Source organism: Schistocerca cancellata, chromosome 7 (assembly GCF_023864275.1).
Source record: "Schistocerca cancellata isolate TAMUIC-IGC-003103 chromosome 7, iqSchCanc2.1, whole genome shotgun sequence".
Taxonomy (NCBI): Eukaryota; Metazoa; Arthropoda; class Insecta; order Orthoptera; family Acrididae; genus Schistocerca; species Schistocerca cancellata.
Genome location: NC_064632.1, coordinates 417,802,673 through 417,821,497, shown reverse-complemented (window position 1 = coordinate 417,821,497; position 18,825 = coordinate 417,802,673). Strand labels below are relative to the sequence as shown.

Below are 18,825 nucleotides of genomic sequence, written 5' to 3'. Positions count from 1 at the left end.
GCCCTGCTCGGAGGTGTTTACACAGCAGTAGCTAACTCGGCCCACATTGCACTCCAATTTTATTACATTTCTCTGATTATTTTGCGAAAGGTTTCAGTATCAGTATTAACAAGCTTTATTTTGCCTCTGCAAGAGGTATAGGATACAGTTATGAAAAGAATATGTTGCTATTAAAACAAGCATATCGTTATATCGATTTTGTAATAGAGTTCTGAGCAAATCCATACATAGCATTACGTGTCCCTTAGCATATTATCAACTGCGGAAAACATCGTTTCGATACTTGGAACCCCTCACGAAATTTAACGTTTGTTGGGTCGTACTTGAATACAGAACAAACTGTCAGTTCAAATTAATTTTTTTGTGTTCCAGCAGCAGCAGTAACGCCAAACCGTTTCTATGAAGGCATCCCTTAAAAATAGTTTACGGGTTGTCAGGAAGGCAGAGAAGACTCAGGATGTTATTCCTGAAGATGCAGACCTTCTACCATTGTTCCCAAGTGTTCACCAGTGGGTCCACAAAAATTTCCTCTACAGCTCTGTGGGCAACACAGCGCATTTACTCTGAGATCGGCAATGAATTATCCTCCTCAACAACATTTTCGCAGGCTGTGTTTTCCTGCTTCCGACAGACAGTTGCTTAGTTCAGTTGTCATATTTTCTCTTCCACTGACTTCAATGAATAACAGACCGATACCACACGGTAATACTTCCACCATTGTCCGACGATGTCCTCCACTTTTCGTATTGGTGTCGGTGGGGCGAACAACGGATCTTACAGCAGATATTGTTAGTTTCCCTCTTCGGCAATGACAATGATTGTCAAACCAGGTGGTACCAAGGTTTGTTACCGCTCTGCAGCCAGATAATCCACTGAACGTGAAACTAAGTAAGATGGCGAAACCGTTTGGTTTCTGAAAGGATGATAGCTCGACAGGGGCTTGATAGAGGCCCAAAGGCCTTTCCGCTCTTACTTGGTGTTTCAACTAATGTGTATTTGGGGCGGTCATATGATGATAGTGTCGGACCTACTTTTACGCGGTGTAGAGCAGCAACTCGACGTGGCATGGACTCAATAACGCGTTGGAAGTGCCCTGAAGAAATACTGACCATCCTGCCTCCATAGCCGCCCATAATTGTGATGGTGTGGCCGGTGAAACATTTTTTGCACGAACTAACCTGTAGATTATGTCCCACAGATGTTATATGGGATGCATGTCGGGCAATGTGGATGGTCAAACCACTCGCTCTAATTGCCCAGAACGTTCTTCACACCAGTCACGAACAATTGTAGCTCGGAGACAAGACGCGTTGCCACCCATAACAAGTCCATCTTTGTTTGCGAACGTGAAGTCTATGAACGGCTGCTAACGGTCTCCAAATAGTCCAACATAACCATTTCCACTTAATGATCGGTTCATTTTGGCCTAAGGATCCTGTCTATTCCGGGTAAACAAAGCTCACACCATTACGGAACCACCATCTGCCGTTCACAATGCCTTGTTGACAACTTCGTGGGGTTCATGTCACTCTCGAACGCTACCCTCAGCTCTTATCAAGACACAGATTTCCAATCGTTTAGGGTGCAACTGATGTGGTCATGAGGCCAGGAAGGTCACTTCAGGGGATATCTTGCTGTCAGCAAAGGCACTCTTGTCGATCGTCTGTCGCCATAGCCCACTAACGCTAATTCGCCGCAGTGTCATAACGGATACGTTCATCGCAATTCCCACAAAGACTTCTGAGGTAGTACATAGTTTCATACGAGAACATAGGTTATAACATCATGCTCTTTGGTCAGGGCATGTCAGATTCGTTTGCAGTTACTTTAACTGTAGGTAGCGATAACGTCACGTTGCCGTATGACAGCTTTCGAGTGCAGGAAGTAACCTTCACGCAGATAAAGTTTTCTACATTACCTGGTTAGAACTGATGCCTTTCAGGCGACATCCAGCAGATCTCTCATGTGTGCAACATTCCAGAATACATGATTTCTAGCTGTATTTTTACTGTGAACATACAATGAACTACGTCATGGTAAGGTGTATTCCTCTAATTTGTTGTGTTTGTAGTATACAGCAAGTGTCTTACGTTAGATGCCGTATTAAAAATCACGTTTATATAACTTGTACACACCTAATTATGATAAAACAATAGGAAACACATGAATGACAAACTGAATGGATCCAGCTGCTCTACAACTATCCTAAAAGTCCATAACTATCTCTGGGCATTAGTCGAATTTCCTCTTTCTGTGGGTATCCATCTTGGAACTGTTCGTTCATTCCTTTTCACCATTATGGTAACTAGTACGGTCATCAGACATCTTCAGAAATTAGCACCGTAGATGCTGCTGTATGCTGATGAAATTTGGGAATTTGTGGTAAGTTCCTACGAGACCAAACTCCTGCGGTCATCGGATCCTAGGCTTACACGCTACTTCATCTAACTGAAACTAACTTATGCTATGGACAACATATACACCCATTCGCGAATGAGGACTTGAACCTCCGGCGGGGGAAGCCGCGCGTCCGGGGCAAGGCGCCTCGGATAGCGTGGCTACCCCGCGCGGCTGCTGATGATCTTCTACTTGATACTGAAGATGAAAGCGGCCTTCAACGATAGATCCAAACAAGAAAGTATCTCCAAGAACCTTCCGTACTATGTCTCCACATAAAAACGACAATACCTCTGAATAGTTGCCAATACTACTAACACCTTGATGAACATTGATTTAGATCTGCACAAAGGCGGATGTCTTCAAGTATCTTTGCTCAAAAATCACAGTTGACTTCTCTCTCGTCCCCGCAGTTACAAATCGCCTTACCAAAGTATGGCTTAAGTGATGGAAAGTGACTGATATGCTTTGCGATTATATCTTGACGCAGTCGATTGAAAGCTGGAGTTCTTACCAGCCACAAATTTGGATGATATTTGATGCTCCACCTACGGTAGATGTTTTTCAGTAAGTTGTTAGGGCATGTATATGAGGTGCTGCTACTGATAGAATTCAGATTCACTTGATGATAGGACTAAGATCCCGAAACCGTGGTATTGCGTAGCGACCTCTGTAGTGCAAGAATTCAGCCAATGTAGTATTTTACAACTGTGGTGGATTTGTTTGCCATGAATATCGGTATCAAAATTAATGTGTATGGGTCCTCTGGGGAGAACGGGTCACACGTGTTTAGACACTCCGAGGTGGAGTGAGGAACTGTGACTGTGTAAACAAGTTTGTGGCACAGAAATATACGCTTTATTCCGCTGCGTTACTTAAGTTGCACAGCAATTAGTTGTATGTTCTTACTGAATACAATGTCAAAAAGACTATGTCCACCCCAGCGCCACAGTGCCAATCACTGTGGTAAACACTGACTGGAGGTTAGAGGGACTTCAGCTGTTCACTTTGTACTAAAATGGAACACATGGAGCCGTCCTGTATTACGTGGCTGCCAGTATTGCTGCTTTTGGGATCGCGTATACGACTGGATTTAACACGCTCAACGTCAGTTAAGGCCTGAGGATTGTGTACTGAAGTACTGGAGCTGTTAGCCGTATAATGAATAACATCGTAAGGAAGGCTGTAGGTGTTGGAATTTATTAAATACGTTAGTAAACACTTGTTGCAATACAAAGACTGTAGGCGACTCCACTTGTAGATGAAGTCTCGCAGGCTGATCTCCACTACGAAGTGTAGCTACGAATTGCAACCGTGCAACTCCATACTAGAACTGTCGTATGCCAATGTCTAACACGAATCTACGTTGCTGTATGTGGGCACCGCTTATCACAAAGCGTAAGTCCATCTCTGTGGCGGCGGTGCGGAGATTGCTGATCATTCCACGTTTGTGGTTGGCGACGAACTTCAAAGCGCAACCCTTGGCGCCAGTCGGAAAGTGTCTCAGCGCGGTAGCTCCACTTGCGTCCATTGGCGAGGACACGACAAAAATACTTCGGTGGACGACTGACCTGAAGCCTTCATGTGTGACACCTATCACAGAGGTGATCAGAATAAGTCATCTGTGCTGAAATGGGCACATACTACGAGAAGTAAGAAACAATTAAAAAAATGACCGTGTTCGTTGAAACTCAGTGGTAAAGATTCTGTTAGGAGAGCGAAACAACGTTGGCTAGATACCCTACAGATGGACTTCAAAGCAGTATATCTCCAACTTTATCAAGAAGGAAATGTTGTTTTTCTAGGGGTATCGGAGAGCCTAAAGGACGGACACTGCTACCTTTTTAAGAAGAAGAAGAAGAGTGGAATCCCTGTACGTACATGACTTTCGGCTTAATCAATAGTTCACGAAAATCAAATGAAAAATAAATAATTTTGTATGAATACCTCCATGGCAGGTGAGAACTGAAACAATTGAATTTGGGGTAAACTGAAGAATGGGATACAGCCCGTGGGCTTTGACGAATGACGTCGTAGTTTAATCATAGATATTAACGTCTTTATTTTCGAGCCACAGATAATAAATCCGCTGTCTTCTGTGGCGAGGCGTCATCATTGTAAATCGAAATAAATGAATGTGTTTTTAAAAAATCTGTGCTATACATTGTGTACGATTTTCGTCGCTTGTATTAATTTAAATAATTTATTCGTTCCGATTCACTCGGTACTTATTTTTATTCTTAGTGAGTTTGAGATATTTTGGAAGAATAGTTTTTCGTTCTGGACAAGTTTTACTTTCTCGTTTTCGTTTGTAGGTATGGATTCATCTTTTCCTAAGAATATGGAAGACTTGAAGCTGGATTCGTCAACAGTACCGAATACAAATTTTACAGTTGTCGCTTTTTTCCGCCTTCACTAGCACTAGCATTACTACGATATTTTTCACTCCATACTAGTACCATCGTAGGCGAAAATACCGACTCATGTAAAATTTGTTCACCTATATAGGTCAACTGAAATACCGCATTCTAGTACTAGCAAATACGAAAAAACGACATACTGTAAGTAACATGGTTATCCTGCACCTCAGTTGAAATACCGAGTCAGTATCCTGCTCTTAAGTTGAACTATGGAGTTCAATTGAAGTACGGGACACAAATTTTACGCAAGTCGACTTTTTCGCCTTCGTTATCACTAGTATCCTATTCTTCAGCTGACCTAAATGGGTCAACATAAGTATGGGAGACAAATTTTACTGTTTCAGGTTTCTTCGCCATCGCTAGTACTACTAAGATAACTTTCAGTCGATACTATTGGTATCGAAGACGAAAAAAAAACTCTATCCTATGTTCACTTAGTATCCTATCCTTCTATTGACCTATTTAGGTCAGCTACAGTATCGGATACCAGTTTTGCGTATGCAGTTCTTTCCGTCTTCGATAGTATTTGTATCAGTTGAAGAGTGGGATGCTAGCAGTAGCGGAAGCGAAAAAAAGGAACACTTGTTAAATTTCTATCCTGTACTTTAGTTGACCTACACAAGTCAACTGAAGTGCTAGCGAAGGTGAAAAAGTCACGCTAAATTTGTATAAATTACCCAGTTAACCTATACGATCAACTGAAGTTCGGGAAACAATTCAACATGTCAACTGAGGTATATCCCATTCTTCAGTTGAGCTATACAGGTCACCTGAACAGTAGGATACTAGGACTCAAAGAAGTGATGTACTTAAAATTATGTTCGAAATATGAATGTGCTTGATATATGTCTACTATCTGTTTTCTTTGTCCTGCATTCCTTTGTTTCTCTACGTCGTCTCTGATAACTTCTGACGTCATTGATCAAAGTCAATGGGTTTTATTCCATTCTTCATTAATCCCGAATTGGGAAATGCATTCTCAAACTGCGAATGCGATACCACAACAGCTATACAATTTGCTGGAAACAAATGAAACTTTGTACTGCACCGTGTTTCGAACCCGTATTTCCCTTTTTACGCGTGCGGTCGCTTCGGATTTCCTTAGCATGCTTCACAGACTGGCCCCGAACTTCGATACTTTCTTGTGTCTCGTCTCGTAGTGCTCGTAAAGTTATGTGTTTGCCGCACATTGAGAGACTTATTGAGATTTCTCGTCAGGTCACATTTGGATTGCACGAAGTTCATTAGTGTTGTGTCTGCATTCAACAACGCCTGTAAAGTTGGATGAAGCGTTACTTTGGACATGCACACACGTACGAAGGAACAGACGTTGCTGAAGATTTGAAGCCACATTCTACCACGAAATGTCCGCTCCGGTAGCTGAGTGGTCAGCGAGACAGACTGTCAATCCTAAGGGCCCGGGTTCGATTCCCGGCTGGGTCGGAGATTTTCTCCACTCAGGGACTGGGTGTTGTGTTGTCCTAATCATCATCATTTATTCCCCACCGACGCGCAGGTCGCCGAAGTGGCGTCAAATCGAAAGACCTGCACCAGGCGAACGGTCTACCCGACGGGAGGCCCTAGCCACATGACATTTCCATCACGAAATGTATCCACAAACTGCGAAAATCTATACAACTTCTTAAAGACAAATGAATATTGGTACAGGACCGGGACTCGAACACAGATTTCGAGTTAACCGCTTTTTTCCTTTGTTTTGTAAGTCTTTATCGGCAGCGGTCACCTTAACCATTTTTAACCAAACTAAGTTTTCATGCTAATATGCGCTGTTATTAACGACAGCAGAACAGATGATGAAAGGTTAAATTACGCAACCGGAGCCCAGACCGCCTTTTTTGTGTCTGCAACAAGATATTCTGTGTGTAATCATAAAAGAGAGTCACATCGGTGAGGAAACAGCAACAAAAACAACAAAACAAGAACGGGATTAAGAACGTCCTCCCACAAATACTTTTCCCCAATGTCTTTTTTTCCTATAAGGATTATTTAAACCGGTGAAGGCCGTATTACGCTCTTCAATTGTTAGAGGCCGTATTACGATCTTCAGTTGCTAGAGGACGTATGACCCTCTTCAGTTGTAGGCAACTGCAGTCCACCAGTGTAGTAGTGCATTGTCTCTGTTTACTAATGGAGCGATACACCTGGTGTGAGTACACTCTTATGGTTGGTGCGTACTGCACAACGGACGAGCTGCACAGCGGGTTCATCAACAACAATATCCTATTCGCCGTATCCCGCATCAAACGACCTTTGCTGCTGTGTACCAACGTCTGCGTGAGACCGGGTCATTTAGCAGATTACCTGGACAGCGACATCGTCGCTCGGCAAGAACACTGCCATTTGAGGAAGCTGTCTTGCAGCATATGGAGCGGGATCCTTCAATCAGCACTCGTGCAATTCCACGTAACATGGGGACGAATCAGACGAATGTAAGAACAGTCTTTTGAGAGCAGTTGTTACGTCCATTTCACTTACAGCGTGTCCACAATTTGGAACCAGTTGATTATTCACCCAGAGTTTTCGCAGTAGTACCTGCAACAGTATGAAATGCATCCTACATTTCCATCCTCTGTATTTTTTACCGATGAAGCAACGTTCGGGAGTGATGGAGTCTTCAACATGCACAATTCGCATGTTTGAAGTGAGGATAACCCACATGCCACAGTTACTAGCGCTCATCAAGTACGGTTATTCGTTAATGTGTGACACTGTGTTGTTAGCGAATGTTTAACTGGGCCGTATCTGATACCTAGGGCATTAAATGGCAGGCACTATTACAATTTTCTCGCCAGAGCATTGCCAGAATTGCTGTGTTCAAATGTGTGTGAAATCTTATGGGACTTAACTGCTAAGGTCATAAGACCCTAAGCTTACACACTACTTAACCTATATTGTCCTAAGGACCAACACACACTCCCATGCCCAAGGGAGGACTCGAACCTCCACCGGGACCAGCCACACAGTCCATGACTGCAGCGCCTGAGACCGCTCGGCTAATCCCGCGCTGCCAGAATTGATGGAAGACGTCACGCTCCCTACAAGACAACGAATGTGGTTCCAACATGATTGGGCGCCGGCACATTTCAGTCGTCGTGTGCGTCAATTCCTGGACCGACGTTTCCCAGAAACGTGGATTGGCAGAGGTGATCCTGTACCATGGCCTGCTCGATCTCCAGATAAGTTCCCTCTGGAATTCTTTGTGTGGGGAGAGATGCGTTACCTTGTTTATGTACATCCTGTTGCATCAGAAGAGGATCTGGTTGCCCAGATAGTAGCTGCAGCAAGAACAATTCAGGATACTCCTGGGTTTTTTGCCTGTGTCAGACAGAACATGATCTGACGGTGTAACCTTTGTTTACGTGTCATTGGAGGCATTTTTTAAAATGTACTGTAATTGAAATTGTGTTCTGTTAATGTGTTGCCTCTTGGTCATAAAAAAATGGAAAGGTGTTTGTTGGGTTTAATTAATTTGCAGCCAGAGAAATCTTCCTCTATCGGTTTAAATACTCCTCATGGGAAAAAATGACATTTGGGAAAAAAATTTGTTTTGATGTCCCCTACAACCTCCCAGAGTTTGTCGGTTTAAATACTTTTCACCCCATATATATATATATATATATATATATATATATATATATATATATACACTCCTGGAAATTGAAATAAGAACACCGTGAATTCATTGTCCCAGGAAGGGGAAACTTTATTGATACATTCCTGGGGTCAGATACATCACATGATCACACTGACAGAACCACAGGCACATAGACACAGGCAACAGAGCATGCACAATGTCGGCACTAGTACAGTGTATATCCACCTTTCGCAGCAATGCAGGCTGCTATTCTCCCATGGAGACGATCGTAGAGATGCTGGATGTAGTCCTGTGGAACGGCTTGCCATGCCATTTCCACCTGGCGCCTCAGTTGGACCAGCGTTCGTGCTGGACGTGCAGACCGCGTGAGGCGACGCTTCATCCAGTCCCAAACATGCTCAATGGGGGACAGATCCGGAGATCTTGCTGGCCAGGGTAGGTGACTTACACCTTCTAGAGCACGTTGGGTGGCACGGGATACATGCGGACGTGCATTGTCCTGTTCGAACAGCAAGTTCCCTTGCCGGTCTAGGAATGGTAGAACGATGGGTTCGATGACGGTTTGGATGTATCGTGCACTATTCAGTGTCCCCTCGACGATCACCAGTGGTGTACGGCCAGTGTAGGAGATCGCTCCCCACACCATGATGCCGGGTGTTGGCCCTGTGTGCCTCGGTCGTATGCAGTCCTGATGGTGGCGCTCACCTGCACGGCGCCAAACACGCATACGACCATCATTGGCACCAAGGCAGAAGCGACTCTCATCGCTGAAGACGACACGTCTCCATTCGTCCCTCCATTCACGCCTGTCGCGACACCACTGGAGGCGGGCTGCACGATGTTGGGGCGTGAGCGGAAGACGGCCTAACGGTGTGCGGGACCGTAGCCCAGCTTCATGGAGACGGTTGCGAATGGTCCTCGCCGATACCCTAGGAGCAACAGTGTCCCTAATTTGCTGGGAAGTGGCGGTGCGGTCCCCTACGGCACTGCGTAGGATCCTACGGTCTTGGCGTGCATCCGTGCGTCGCTGCGGTCCGGTCTCAGGTCGACCGGCACGTGAACCTTCCGCCGACCACTGGCGACAACATCGATGTACTGTGGAGACCTCACGCCCCACGTGTTGAGCAATTCGGCGGTACGTCCACCCGGCCTCCCGCATGCCCACTATGCGCCCTCGCTCAAAGTCCGTCAACTGCACATACGGTTCACGTCCACGCTGTCGCGGCATGCTACCAGTGTTAAAGACTGCGATGGAGCTCCGTATGCCACGGCAAACTGGCTGACACTGACGGCGGCGGTGCACAAATGCTGCGCAGCTAGCGCCATTCGACGGCCAACACCGTGGTTCCTGGTGTGTCTGCTGTGCCGTGCGTGTGATCATTGCTTGTACAGCCCTCTCGCAGTGTCCGGAGCAAGTATGGTGGGTCTGACACACCGGTGTCAATGTGTTCTTTTTTCCATTTCCAGTAGTGTATATACAGCGTGTCCCAGCTATCTTGTCCACCCAAAATATCTCTGGAACAATATCAGCTATTGGAAAACCACTTTCACCGGTATCAATGTAGGGCTGGGGCCCATGTCTGTACATGTTTGGAAACATTCTAAAACGAAGGCATATGTATTTTTTAACACAAACTTATGTTTTTTTTAAATGGACCTCCTATATTTTTTCTTCAGCAATCCATAGCATGACAAAGCACATACACAATGGCGTTAATTGCATCGCAATATTCCCATTACATCCCGAGATATTAAGACGCGAAGTTGACGCCTGAACACCCGACATACGCTGCCAGCGCACGTCCTGAGGCTCAGGCGTGAACCCCATGCTGCCCATAATCGCGTGTGATTGACATGTGTAATCACACTTCCATACTTATCAAGAGGTCCGAAACGAATAATACGGTCTGCTGCCATCCTGCATTAACGTCGTACATTCCAGCAGGTATTTATCCCATACGCTAGGGGTGATGCGGTTCTGTAACATATCTGTGTACCGCAACGTTAGTCACAAAGTTAACATCGCTTATCATTAATCCGTTACTAAAAAGGTAATGCCGTTCAAGGTTAAGATTTTACTTTACTATACATCTAGCGCAAGTGACAGTTAATCATTCACTCGTAAGAGTAAAATTCCTATTGATGGTTTTAGTGAATCGAGCAAGTGGACTGAAAGTTTTACCGTTGTTTCGGACCTCTTGGTAAGTATGGAGGTGTGATTACACATGTCAATCACATCGCGATTACGGGCGGCAAGGGTTTCGCGCCTGAGCCTCAGGACGTGCGCTAGCAGCGCATGTCGGGTGTTTCAAGCGTCAACTTCGCGTCTCAATATCTCGGGATGTAATGGCAATATAGCGATGCAATCAACGCCATTATGTGTGTGCTTTGGAAAGATGTTATGTGGACATGTGTCCGGAAACGCTTAATTTCCATGTTAGAGCTCATTTTAGTTTCGTCCACCTACGCTCAATGGAGCACGTTATCATGATTTCATACGGGATACTCTACCTGTGCTGCTAGAACATGTGCCTTTACAAGTACGACGCAAGATGCGGTTCATGCGCGATGGAGCTCCTGCACATTTCAGTCGAAGTGTTCGTAAGCTTCTCAACCACAGATTCGGTGACCGATGGATTGGTAGAGGCGGACCAATTCCATGGCATCCACGCTCTCCTGACCTCAACCCTCTTGACTTTCATCTATGGGGGCATTTGAAAGCTCTTGTCTACGCAACCCCGGTACCAAATGTAGAGACTCTGCGTGCTCGTATTGTGGGCGGCTGTGATACAATACGCCATTCTTCAGGGCTGCATCAGCGCATCAGGGATCCAATGCGACGGAGGATTGATGCATGTATCCTCGCTAACGGAGGACATCTTGAGCATTTCCTGTAACAAAGTGTTTGAAGTCACGCTGGTACGTTCTGTTGCTGTGTGTTTCCATTCCATGATTAATGTGATTTGAAGAGAAGTAATAAGATGAGCTCTAACATGGAAAGTAAGCGTTTCCGGTCAAATGTCCACATAACATATTTTCTTTCTTTGTGTGTGAGGAATGTTCCTAAAAGGTTGGCCTTTTTGTAACACCCTGTATATATATATCTGTGCATGAATCGCGTAATTTTGCAAGAGCGCTATGGGGAGCAGACAATGGGACATATGGAAGTTTGAGTCTGTCCGTGGAGTGTGCTCGGATAGCCAAAACGACCACTCGCGAAGAGCAGTAATCTTGGTTCGAGTCCGATTTGGCAGAAATTTTCGTTCTTTTCCGTTAGTTGTATAGCTGTTTGTGAATGCATTTCATGATTCAGTAGGGCTACAAATCGTACGCAGCGTCCGTTCATTTGGAAATCCTTGCATACCTCAAGGAACATAACTCAGAACTTTAAAGACACAGATACCAGTCCAGAGACTGGTTTCATGCAGGTCTCCATGCAACACTATCCTTCATCTCCCAGTACCTACTGCAGCCTACATCCTTCTGAATCTGCTTAGTGTATTCATCTCTTGGTCTCCCTCTACGATTTTTACCCTCTACGCTGCCCTCCAATATTAAATGGTGATCCCTTGTTGCCTTAGAACATGTCCTACCAATAGATCCCTTCTTCTAGTCAAGGAGTGCCACAAATAACTCTACTCCCTAGTTCTATTCAATACCTCGTCATTAGTTATGTGATCTACCCATCTAATCTTCAGCATTCTTCTGCAGCAGCACATTTCGAAAGCTTCTATTCTCTTCTTGTCCAAACTATTTATCGTCCACGTCTCACTTCCATACGTGGCCACACTCCATACAAATACTTTCAGAAACGACTTCCTGACCCTTAAATGTATACTCGATGTTAACAAATTTGTCTTCTTCAGAAATGATTTCCTTGCCATTGCCAGTCTACATTTTATATCCTCTCTACTTCGACCATCATCAGTTATTTTGCTCCCCAAATAGCAAAACACATTTATTACTTCAAGCGCCGGCCGCTGTGGCCGTGCGGTTCTAGGCGCTACAGTCCGGAACCGCGGGACTGCTACGGTCGCAGGTTAGAATCCTGCCTCGGGCATGGATGTGTGTGATGTTCTCAGGTTAGTTAGGTTTAAGTAGTTCTAAGTTCTCGGGGACTGATGACCTAAGATCTCAAGTCCCATAGTGCTGAGAGCCATCTAAACCATTTTGAACTACTTTAAGCGTCTCATTTCCTAATCTAATACCATCAGCATCACCCGATTTAATTCGACTACATTCCATTATCCTCGTTTTGCTTTTGTTGATGTTCATCTTATATCCTGCTTTCAAAACACTGTCCATTCCGTTCAGCTGCTCTTGCAAGTCATTTGCTGTCTCTGACAGAATTACAAATTTTTTATTTCTTCTGCATGGATTTTAATTGCTACTCCGAATTTTTCCTGCAATAATGCCTACCGAATTTGCTATGCCATTTGGTAGAAGGACATCAACGACAACAAATGGTCACGGTGTTGGTTTGCTAGTGCTTACACACTGTGTACAGTCACGGATTAGAAGCAGCTCCGTTGGCGCCAGTGCAGAACGGAGTCTCTTTTATTGTGAGGTGTCGCCTGCGGGGTCCACAGTGGAACTGCCGGAGTGCCACCGCCGGCGACAGCACTCCGGCGCTGTGTTCCGCTCCAGTTCAGGCGGCCTCCGCGGTAATCGCGTTGCGGCAGAGCGGAGCAGCTGGCGCGGAACTGCCGGCTGCGGCTCAGCCCCGCGCGCTGCGCGGCCAGTGCCGGCGAGGATCTGGCGCCGCGGAGCCCCGCACCAGGATAAGCCGGCGCGCGCGGCCGGGTAAGATACTCCAGCTGCTTGTGCGGCCGGAACAAGCTTGGCCGGTATGTAGGACTACCCCGTAAACCATGTGTACAACACTTATGGTGAAGGTACGACACACCTGAGTGTGTCGTGGGCGAATGCACTTCGTAATAGGCCGCTCACCAAGTTTACACGACACACGTGAACTTGGTCACTCCCATACAAACGTAATGAGCCGTGCGTGGCTCGTGTTCTTGCCATATCTCACTTGACATCCTGTTTTTACTGTACTACCACCTCGTTATGTTAATTTCAATTACTGGTGTCACCGAGTTGCCGCCTTGCCTACCCGTGAGCGGCAGCAGCGGCACTTATCGATATAAGCCCTGGCTGACTGCTATTACTTCCTGGTTGTCGTGTGTTCGGAGGTAGTTCGGATCTGTCAGTGAGTTGGGAGGCGCTAGCAGTGCAGTTCGGACCTGGCAGTGTCTGACTTCGGACTCGGCACAAGTTCAGTCGGGGCGCGGCTGCAGTGAGGTCCGGACAGCCATGACTCGCCCGACAATTGCCGATACATATCACTTGAGTGCGGATCACCTTGGTTAGTCGTCGGTTGGTCGCCTTGTCGGACGACGTGTATGTTGGCCGGCGATCGCTTATGGGTTTCCTGCGTCTGCCGACTTGTGATTCGTCCTTGTTATTGCACAGTCGCTGCCGCTAGTATTGTCTAGTCCTTCGTGCAAGTGTTCTTGAAACTGTGTGTAGCTTATGATGTCGACTGCTCAGTTATTTCAGTGCTGTCTCCGTGCTGATGTGTGGAAGTTGGTCGGTTGGCGTGGAGCAGCGAGGAAATCTCCGCTGGCCGTAGTTTGGCCGGGCCCACTGGCGGTCTCTACGCAGTCTCGGAGTGTGTGGGGCTGTTCCCATTGCTACGAGGTCCGTGACTCATCGACCCTGGACACGAAAGTTGAGTTTGGATTTAATTTACCAGCAAGTCAAGACTGTTCACATTTTGCCGTTTGCTTCTCGTTGTTGGCTGTTGGGACATTCCCGCGAGCAACAACGTGTGTGTGCTAGTTGGCGCCGGCCGAAGTGGCCGCGCGGTTCTGGCGCTGCAGTCTGGAACCGCCAGACCGCTACGGTCGCAGGTTCGAATCCTGCCTCGGGCATGGTTGTGTGTGATGTCCTTAGGTTAGTTAGGTTTAACTAGTTCTAAGTTCTAGGGGACTAATGACCTCAGCAGTTGAGTCCCATAGTGCTCAGAGCCATTTGAACCATTTTTTGCTAGTTGGCGAAGGTTTAGCCACAGTCCCGTGGAGTCTATCTGTATTTGGTTATTCGCAATTGAAGTGCACCAGCGGAATTTTCTGCCTTGTGACCGTTAACGTTACGGTTACCAGCCCTGGCAGTTGACGTAAATTTAGGCAGTGTCCTTTCCTCACCATGTTGTCGCTGTCCAGCACGGTGTGTAGTTCTACAACTTAATGTATGCTTGGTTGTGGGCGTCCATGCCTTTTACGTTTGCATTGAACTCCTGCTTGTGTGCTCGTGGAGCGGAGCACAAGTTACCTTGTCGGTGGGTCCGTTGACTATCTGTCGTTTGGGCTGACGTCGGATTGAGAATGGTTGGGCCGACTGCCTGTCTCACCTAAGTGAACGTTAGTATTTCAAGTGCTAGCCGCCCCCCGAAACATCCGAGCGCTGTGGGCAGCACTGTCTTTTCTTATTTTCTGTTGTGTGAATTTGTATGGCTCATAGCCGATGGTTTTGAATTAAAGCTGAAATGTTTTTAGTGGCGTTTTAAGTCATGGGCATTCAGCCGTTTTAAAATTAAAGTTCCTTGCTTGTCAATTGTTAGATTGTTTGGGGTCTTCAGCCTAATTTAAGATACGGCTTTGTTGTTTGAATTTATTTTACCTTGAGTTTTAAGTCATGGGGCTTACAGCCGTTTTTAAATTAAGGATCATTATCATTCGAGCATCAGACTCTTTGGGGCCTTCAGCCTAATTGAAGATGAGGTCTTCTTCCTTGCGTTTATTTTTTATATTTAATTTTACCTTGAGTTTTAAATCATTGGCCTTCAGTTGCCTTTAAATTAAGGTTGCTGCTTTTCAAGTGTCAGATTTTTGGGCCTTCAGCCAAACTATAGAACTTACTTAACGTGAGGGCTTCTGCTTTCTAAATATTCTTTGTGGCGTCTGAAATTTGAGTTAATGAATTTTAGCCTTTTTTTAAATTAAAGTGGTTATGCCATTAAGGTATAAGATAGTGTGGCGTATTCAGCCGATGACTAAGTTCAAGAATTCATTCTGTAATGTTTGGTCAAATAAATAAAGTTAGCCGGCCATAGTGGCCGAGCGGTTCTAGGCGCTACAGTCTCGAACCGCAGTGACCGTTACGGTCGCAGGTTCGAATCCTGCCTCGGGCATGGATGTGTGTGATGTGCTTAGGTTAGTTAGGTTTAAGTAGTTCTGAGTTCTGGGGAACTGATGACCTCAGAAGTTGAGTCCTATAGTGCTCAGAGCCATTTAAATAAAGATATATGTGTTAGAGTGTAGCTAACAGCCGCTCATTTTGGCCCCTTTCCACAATTCCAACTACCTGTCCTGTCCTGCGGGTTCAGCAGGGCGTATCGCGTAAACTACTCTCTACATCTACATCAAACTCCGCAAGCCGCTTCACGGTGTGTGGTGGAGGGTACTTCTGGTACGACTAACTGATCCCCCCTTCCCTGCTCACTCGCGAATGGCAAGTGGGATGTGTTGTCGTTAAACCTCTGCATTACCTCTATTCGTCCAAACAGGCATCGAAAGGTCCAGAGGCACTAACTGACAGTTGTATCATCCTCAGAAGATAGACGTCATTGGACGCGGATATGGAGACTGGAGAAGCATGTAGTCACCGTACCACTCTCCCGAAGATTGCCAGTTTCCGTGACTGTAGCTGCTGCTTCTCATGGTCAGTCACGTAGTTCCTCAGTTAGTCTCAAAGGGCTGATGCATGCCACTTGCCAACCTGGATGGTCACCCGTCCAAGTGGTAGCCAAGATCGACAATACTTAATTTTTGTGAACTGACAGGAACCGGTGTTACACTGCTACCTGTATTATCTATAATTTCTCGTACTTTTTCGTTCTGTTCATTTCGTGTGATGCATATGGGAGGAACTAATATATAGTTCAACTCTTTCTGGAAACTGCTCTCTCGAAGTTTCAGTAGTAAATCACTTGGTGATGCACAATGTCTCCCTTCTAACGGCTGCCACAAGAGATAGTTGACCATCTCTATAATGCTCTCACACCGAGTAAACGATCCCTTGAGGGAAAGTTCCACTCTCTGTACGATCAATCCTAGCTGGTAAGGACCCCAGAATGATGAACAGTAATCAAGAATCTGTCGAAAAATCTTCTTGTATGCCAATTCCTTTGTGGATGAATTACATTTCCTTAATATTCTTCCTATGATTCCTAATCTGGTATCTGCGTTTCTTAGTAGTTACTTTATGGGGTCACTGCACTTGAGGTCGTTCTGGATAGCTGCGCCCAGATGTTTTACGCTAGACACTGTTTCCAGAAAATTTGTCATCAAAGGTGAAATTGTGAAACGCTGGATATCATTTCCTCGTATGAGGAATATGTTACATTTATTTACATCCAGGGTCGACTACCAGCGCCTGCATAATTCATCAGTTCTCTCGACGCCAATCTGCAAACCGTTACTGTCAACTGCAGTTGATACTTTATTATGTACAGCTGCGTCATCTGTGGACACTCTTGAAGAGGTTCCGAGGCATTGTACTAGATCATTTACATATGTTTTAAAAAGTAACAGTTCTGTGACACTCCTTTGCTGTAGTTCGGAAATAACATTTACATATATCGATTTTGTTTCGCTAAGACCAAGGTGATGTGATATATGTGTAAGGAAGTCGTCAGGCCAGCCCAAAATCTGTTTCAATACTCAATAAGCTCGTAATTTTTTCAATAAAGGGCAGTGTGTAATGGTATCAGTTATCATCACTGAAGACAACAGATGATCATTACACTCTACAATTAATTCTTGCGTCAGGAGTACGATGACACATGCCTCAGACTAGGCTACAATAGACACCACAACATTCCCCAGATTGGGTACTCTAGTGTCGTGATACACAGACTGGAAAGCTGATTGGCGTTCTGTTGCCTTTAACGACGAGATTGTGTTTGTCAGTAGGCGAGTGATGGATGAAGACACGTACGGCGAGGACGTAGTGACTGGCGTATTCCGGAGTACATTCGCCTGTCACACACAGGTCCATTCCACGGCGTCATGGTGTGGTGGGCCACAAGCTACGACTCGTGGTCACACTTACTGTTTCTGCAGCGTAAAGTTACCAGTGCGTGCTACACTGCACAGGCTGTTATCACCTTGCTACTGCCATTTCTAAGACAAGAAGGTGATGTGAAATTACAATGAAATTCAGACCATTAGCTGCTTACATGCGTTGATAAATATCAACGCGTATTGTTGAAAATGTGTCCCTCGACCGGGACTCGAACCCGGGATCTCCTGCTTACACGGCAGACGCTGTATCCGACTGAGCCATCGAGGACGCAGAGGTTACTGCGACTGCTGGGACTTATCCGTGGCACGCTCCCCATTAGTCGCACATTTACAACTTACTGTCCACACACTACATTTTAGTGCCCCTCCCCACTGTACTCATTACTCACGGCAGTCAATCTACCGATTCCCGTAAGAGTTTGAGCAATGTGAGTGCATCCGGACTGAAGAAGATCATTAGCCGGTAAGAAAACGGTGCGTGCCACTCTGTGTACGAACAGTCCTAGCTGGTCCGAAAGAACAGATACCATCTTCATATAGAAGATGAAGTGGCTTTCCAGTAGGACAGCGAGGACAGTGTGAGTCTACGCACAGCTACTGTGATGCAAAATGGGCCTCGTGGTTTGCAACAACTGCTCTTGCCAGTTCACTATATTTTTCGGCAATTGTACACGTATCAGGCATGTTGAAGTGGGAACTTACTCCTTCTGCAGGTCCTGTAAGAATAACTGCGAAACTGCAACCAAATGTGCACGATGCGTCGAATAATTTATCACAGGATGTTATATGGCACCTTTATGATCGTTTGCATGCGGGAATATATGCCAGCGTTGCCGCCAGAGAGGAGCACACCACATACTAATGGGACTGTTTCGGCACTCTTTACTCTGGCATGTGTGTCACATTTGTTAATTGCCAAATAATCTTACGATGATGACCTGCCTGTCATCCAACATCTCAATAAAATGAGGCTCATGCATTTTCTTACTCTCAATTGTCGTACAGTTTCTCTCATGCTAGTTTCTGGTGGTAATTATAAAGGGTGAGGCAGCTGTGACAGGCCACCCCAAATATATCCACAGCGAATAAATACATGCAGGTTAAGTTTCCGCTAATCTATAGTCGTAATGTTGCTAGTTTTCTGACATACGTAAGTAACATTTAAAGTTTATAGCTGCCGAGCTATGATCCCGAATCCGTGTTTTTTTTTTTTTTTTTTTTTTTTTTTTTTTTTTTACGGTCTTGGTTCGAATCCTGCCTCGGGCATTGTTGTGTGTGATGTCCTTAGGTTAGTTAGGTTTAA

At 45.5% G+C, this 18,825-nt stretch overlaps 1 non-coding gene across 1 annotated transcript; it reads right to left on the bottom strand.

Moving 5' to 3' along the window:
* Positions 1-17,716: 17,716 nt before the first annotated feature.
* Trnat-ugu (transfer RNA threonine (anticodon UGU)) lies at positions 17,717-17,790 on the bottom strand. The gene has a single exon. It is a non-coding gene; the product is annotated as a tRNA-Thr (tRNA).
* Between the last annotated feature and the right edge of the window lie 1,035 nt (positions 17,791-18,825).